This window comes from Bos indicus, chromosome 21 (assembly GCF_029378745.1).
Source record: "Bos indicus isolate NIAB-ARS_2022 breed Sahiwal x Tharparkar chromosome 21, NIAB-ARS_B.indTharparkar_mat_pri_1.0, whole genome shotgun sequence".
NCBI lineage: Eukaryota > Metazoa > Chordata > Mammalia > Artiodactyla > Bovidae > Bos > Bos indicus.
In genome coordinates this window covers 20,444,701-20,450,710 of record NC_091780.1, presented here as the reverse complement: position 1 = coordinate 20,450,710, position 6,010 = coordinate 20,444,701, and positions in this window count along the sequence as shown.

Below are 6,010 nucleotides of genomic sequence, written 5' to 3'. Positions count from 1 at the left end.
CTTCAGCTGCACCTCGGGTCAGGCTCCTTGGGCTTCCAAACAGCAGGGGAGCCTCAGCCATGATCACTGTTTTCCAGACTTTTCCTTCCTTTAGAGGACAGGTGCTAATTCACAAAAAGATAATTTTTATTAGAATCCACCCCTCCTTCTGTAGACTCCAGTGAGTCCTGGGTGCAGTTAGGCTGAACCACCAGCCTTGCCAGCTACCCCTTGGCCTGAGCTCTTCCTCCAGATGGAGGGTGCTGGATGGGGGTCCATCAGGCAGAATGCTTCCAGCCTCCACTGAGGGCCCTCGGGGGCAGAGCTAGGATTGGCTGGCAGGATGGAGTCGGCAGCCCTCTCTCTCTGTCCTAGCCCTAAACTCTGAGAGATGGGAGGACAATAAAGAGGTGAGGATGCCCTTGAGCAAGGGTCAAGTTCAGGACCCTAAACAAGTCCCCACCAGTGTCCCCAGGGCTCCACCACCTGGTAACAGAAACCAGCGATTCTACCAGGTGACACAGCACACCCCCTGAACTCAGGATGCTGGGCCAGGCCAGCATTTGCCCTTTTCTCCCATTTCTCAGCAAACCCACTCAAACTCTCTCATCCCCCAGCAGGAAAAGCATTTGTTCTTTCCATATAGAGGAGAAACTGTGCTCCAAGTGAGTAAGTTTCTTGGCTGCGGAGCCTGGCCCAGACAGCAGCACACTGGGCAGGAAGTGGGCGGCGTTCGTATCACTCCTGGGACCAAACTGTCTGGATCTTCACCTTCGGAGGCAGTGATGCTGTCCTGATGGGGCTGGGCGCTGGGGAGCAAGGTGGTGGGATGTGTGCCTGGAGACAGCAGATGAGGGTGGAGAATCCTGTCCCTGAATAGGTCTTTCTCCATTGGGTGGGGCTGGGGGCAGAGGAAGAAGGGGAGGAGGGGTGGCTACAGAGTGTTAGAGGGGCGGGCACCCTTCCCAATCCCTGTACTCCTCCAGCTAACAGGTCTGAGTCACAGGTGCCCCAAGGGAGCTCAGCAAGGCATGGCCACTGTAAACAGCCTTTTTAGACCACCCCCCAGATTTCGCTTGGTTCCTCCAGGGTTAGGTAGCACTAAGGGCTCACGTCCCTGTCTTCTAGTTCATTTTGCCAGAGCCTCAGGAACATACTGGAGAAGGCAATGGCACCCCACTCCAGTACTCTTGCCTGGAAAATCCCATGGATGGAAGAACCTGGTAGGCTGCAGTCCATGGGGTCACTGGGAGTCGGACACGACTGAGCGACTTCACTTTCATTTTTCACTTTCATGCATTGGAAAAGGAAATGGCAACCCACTCCAGTGTTCTTGCCTGGAGAATCCCAGGGACGGGGGAGCCTGGTGGGCTGCCGTCTCTGGGGTCACACAGAGTTGGACATGACTGAAGTGACTTAGCAGCAGCAGGAATGTACAGGTCTTTCCAAAACCAGCTCTGGGCTGGAGGACACGCTGGATGCCCCTGGCTCAGCTGAGTTCTGGTTTTCTTCCCACCTTTTCCTCATTTGTTAGGAATCCACTGTGAATGGGTTTGGGGGACATGGGCAGAGAAGGGACAAGGAGGCCAGGGAGTTGGGGTGGCTGGTGGGGCACAGGTGAAATGCAATCCAGATAAAGGCAAACCATTGAATAAATTGGGGACATTTAACTGGAAAGTCAAAGATCCAGGGTTGAGACAGAGACATGAGAATGAGCTAAAGATGGGTGACAGGTCGCCATGTGGAAGTGACACTGGATTTGTACTAGGTGGAAGCTTCAGTGGGGAAAGTCCTGTGTGTATAAACCAGGGACCCAACCCTCCGAGCAGTGCTTTCCAGACAATGACTCCCCTGTCCTTGGGCACATCCAGGCCGGAGTCCAGGGCCCAGATGAAAGGAGTCAGGTGGCAAGTGGGAGGTGGGCTAGGGCTCAGGGCTCAACCTGATGACCTGAGTCCAGACACAGCCCTGAACATGGTTCCACGGGCCAGCATTTCTTCACAGACACCATCAGCTGGGCTGAGAGACACCTGCCCAGTGCAGCCTGCATTCTCAGTCCTGACAAGCATCAGACCAGGGTCACTGGCCTGTTCCTGGATCAGCTGCTTAGGCATTTAGAGTTGTGAGCCTTGGAGCAGAGGCCCTGACCACACTCATCACCCTTCCCTTCTCTAGGTTCATCAGCAGGCCCACCTGGTCATCATTATTTTTATTGGAGCCTCAATCTCACAAATTACATTTGTTAATATAAGAAACAACAGTATTGTCAAATAGGCAGAGTACAAGTGAAATAGCTTGTGAAATTAATAAGCTCATAAGTAAATAGTGTTATCTTCTAAGGAGTCACATGGCTGGGGCCAGAAGAAGAAAAATTCATCTTTATGGTAGAGCAGGTATTTCTCGCCTTGGGGAGGTCAGGTTAACACATATTGCAGATGCTCACTGCACTCTAGAGGGGAGGGAGGAGGCCCAAAAGGGCAGAGAAAAAAAACTATGTTGAAATGTTTCCTGTCTTGCCTTGAAATACAATTTTTATTTCATTCCTTCTTAAAATTTGCCTGCCATGTGCACCACCTCCTGGAAGCCCTCCCCACCCACCGCACCTTCCTCTGTGTGAAGATCACATGGTTCATCCCAGTACAGCAGTGAGGGGCAGCAGGGCAGGGGGGTCCTTCCCTGCCCGTCCCCCACAGCTCTGCTAGCCTGGCCCCTCTGGCCCTGGTGACACCAGAATGCTGGGCTCTTAGGCTTTGTGGCTGAGAGGAGGAGAGGAAGAAGGCTTGTGGGGGCTTCCCGGCCTCCAGTTACTGTAAAGGGCTGCTGGTCTGAATTCATCCATGAAGAGGGTCGGGGAGGCACATGCATACGCACGCACTGAGCCTACATCCAGGCACCTTTAAAGGAAGCATCCTGGTGCTGGCAGAGGGTTTTAATAGCTAAGGATTTGGGGCTTTGGAGTGGGGCCAAACTGCTAGTTTGCTCTAATGGGCTGAAGCCCTAGACTCAGCCTGAGGGGGTGTGGGGAGTCGCTGGGTGCGGTTCACAGAGGGGGTCTTTTGGGTGAGCATGGAAGTCCAAGTTGGCTAGGGTACTTCTGAACTCTAGACACATTGAGGGCAGTCAGGACCTTTTGATTTTGTTTTCCTTTGTCTTTGTCCTTTATATTAGGTTGGGGAAAAAAAGAACATTATGATGTAGAACAAGAGACAAGGCTTCTCTCTATGATTGCCAGCAAAGGCTGATAGGAACCAGAAGCTCCAGGGAATTTAAAACACACACAGACACACATATATTTTATATATGTACACACACACACACACACATTATAAAATACATTATGTAGATCACATTATGCCTGGGGCCCAGAGCACAAGGAAGCAAGAGTAGAAAGCAACTGACTCACAGAAACACATGTGTGCACCACACACTCAAGCACTTCGGTTTCTTTAACTACAAAAGCAGCAATTCTCCACCACCTCAACACATCTGCCCAAGATTTTTTAAAAGAAATGTCCCTTTAAGAACAAGGCCACCCAGTAAATTCTGAACCCCTGATTAGAAAAGTAAAAAAAAAAAAAAATCAAGGGAACAACAGCATTGAGGCTGCAGTGTCCATGGTCTTCTCCCTGCAGAGGCAGGGCCTGCTGCTTTGATCACTGGGGCAGGAGAGCCACATCACTGCCCCTCACCAAGACTGCAGACAGGTGTCTGCAAGTCCCTGGGGTTCTTCACCAGCTCCTTTCTTTCTTTTTTTTTTTAATAGAAATTTATTTAATTAGTATACCTGTGTTCCCCATCCTGAACCCTCCTCCCTCCTCCCTCTCCACACCATCCCTCTGGGTCGTCCCAGTGCACCAGCCCCAAGCATCCAGCATCGTGCATTGAACCTGGACTGGCATCTCGTTTCATACATGACGTTTCACATGTTTCAATGCCATTCTCCCAAATCTTCCCACCCTCTCCCTCTCCCACAGAGTCCATAAGACTGTTCTATACATCAGTGTCTCTTTTGCTGTCTTGTATACAGGGTTATCGTTACCATCTTTCTAAATTCCATATATATGCATTAGCATACTGTATTGGTGTTTTTCCTTCTGGCTTACTTCACTCTGTATAATAGGCTCCAGTTTCATCCACCTCATTAGAACTGATTCAAATGTATTCTTTTTAATGGCTGAGTAATACTCCATTGTGTATATGTACCACAGCTTTCTTATCCATTCATCTGCTGATGGACATCTAGGTTGCTTCCATGTCCTGGCTATTATAAACAGTGCTGCGATGAACATTGGGGTACACGTGTCTCTTTCCCTTCTGGTTTCCTCAGTGTGTATGCCCAGCAGTGGGATTGCTGGATCATAAGGCAGTTCTATTTCCAGTTTTTTAAGGAATCTCCACACTGTTCTCCATAGTGGCTGTACTAGTTTGCATTCCCACCAACAGTGTAAGAGGGTTCCCTTTTCTCCACACCCTCTCCAGCATTTATTATTTGTAGACTTTTGGATCGCAGCCATTCTGACTGGTGTGAAATGGTACCTCATAGTGGTTTTGATTTGCATTTCTCTGATAGTGAGTGATGTTGAGCATCTTTTCATGTGTTTGTTAGCCATCTGTACGTCTTCTTTGGAGAAATGTCTATTTAGATCTTTGGCCCATTTTTTGATTGGGTCATTTATTTTTCTGGAGTTGAGCTGTAGGAGTTGCTTGTATATTTTTGAGATTAGTTGTTTGTCAGTTGCTTCATTTGCTATTATTTTCTCCCATTCTGAAGGCTGTCTTTTCACCTTGCTAATAGTTTCCTTTGATGTGCAGAAGCTTTTAAGTTTAATTAGGTCCCATTTGTTTATTTTTACTTTTATTTCCAATATTCTGGGAGGTGGATCATAGAGGATCCTGCTGTGATGTATGTCAGAGAGTGTTTTGCCTATGTTCTCCTCTAGGAGTTTTATAGTTTCTGGTCTTACGTTGAGATCTTTAATCCATTTTGAGTTTATTTTTGTATATGGTGTTAGAAAGTGTTCTAGTTTCATTCTTTTACAAGTGGTTGACCAGATTTCCCAGCACCACTTGTTAAAGAGATTGTCTTTAATCCATTGTATATTCTTGCCTCCTTTGTCAAAGATAAGGTGTCCATATGTGCGTGGATTTATCTCTGGGCTTTCTATTTTGTTCCATTGATCTATATTTCTGTCTTTGTGCCAGTACCATACTGTCTTGATAATTGTGGCTTTGTAGTAGAGCCTGAAGTCAGGTAGGTTGATTCCTCCAGTTCCATTTTTCTTTCTCAAGATCGCTTTGGCTATTCGAGGTTTTTTGTATTTCCATACAAATTGTGAAATTATTTGTTCTCAGCTTCTTTTTTTGATTCCTCAGAGAGGGCATTCATCCCTTGCTTTCTCTAAGAGTCCCTCTGGGTGATGGGTGTTTAGTGACCCTGAAAAAATTCAACCAATCTCTTGCAAGGATGAGAATCAGATGGGACGTAAGGATCCAGGGTCTCTACGATTTCTGCCACTGGAAATTGTTGACCTCCAGAGATTTTTTTCTTTTAAGTAAAAGGGAGATGCACCATTCATCCACTGTGAGAATAGGGGTCTAATACCTAACTAACTACCTCAATCACAAATCCACACACACCAACTAAGGCACCCCCAGGGGGACAGACACACTTTGGCAATGAGGCCCCTTCAGAGGCCCAGGGTGTAAACAGCTGCACAGAGGGCTGTGTGCTGTGGAGTCAGCACCTCAGGAGGTGGGAGGGGGCAGTGGGCAGAGAAGGAAGGAGTCTCAGGTCCTGATGGATCAGAAGAAGGAAGATGGGGAGAGGTGGTCAGGACACAGGAGATGAGAAAACCAAGGATGACCAGAAAAGGGCCAAAAAGTAAGAAATGAAGGGAAGATGAGAGCAGCAAGAGAAAAAGTCAAAACAATGTGTGGGCAACCAAAGAAAGCAGGAAGAAGACGGAGAAGGGGAGAAGGAAACAGAAAAGAGAGTGAGATGAAGGGGGAAGGATGTGAGGAGGGAGAGAGG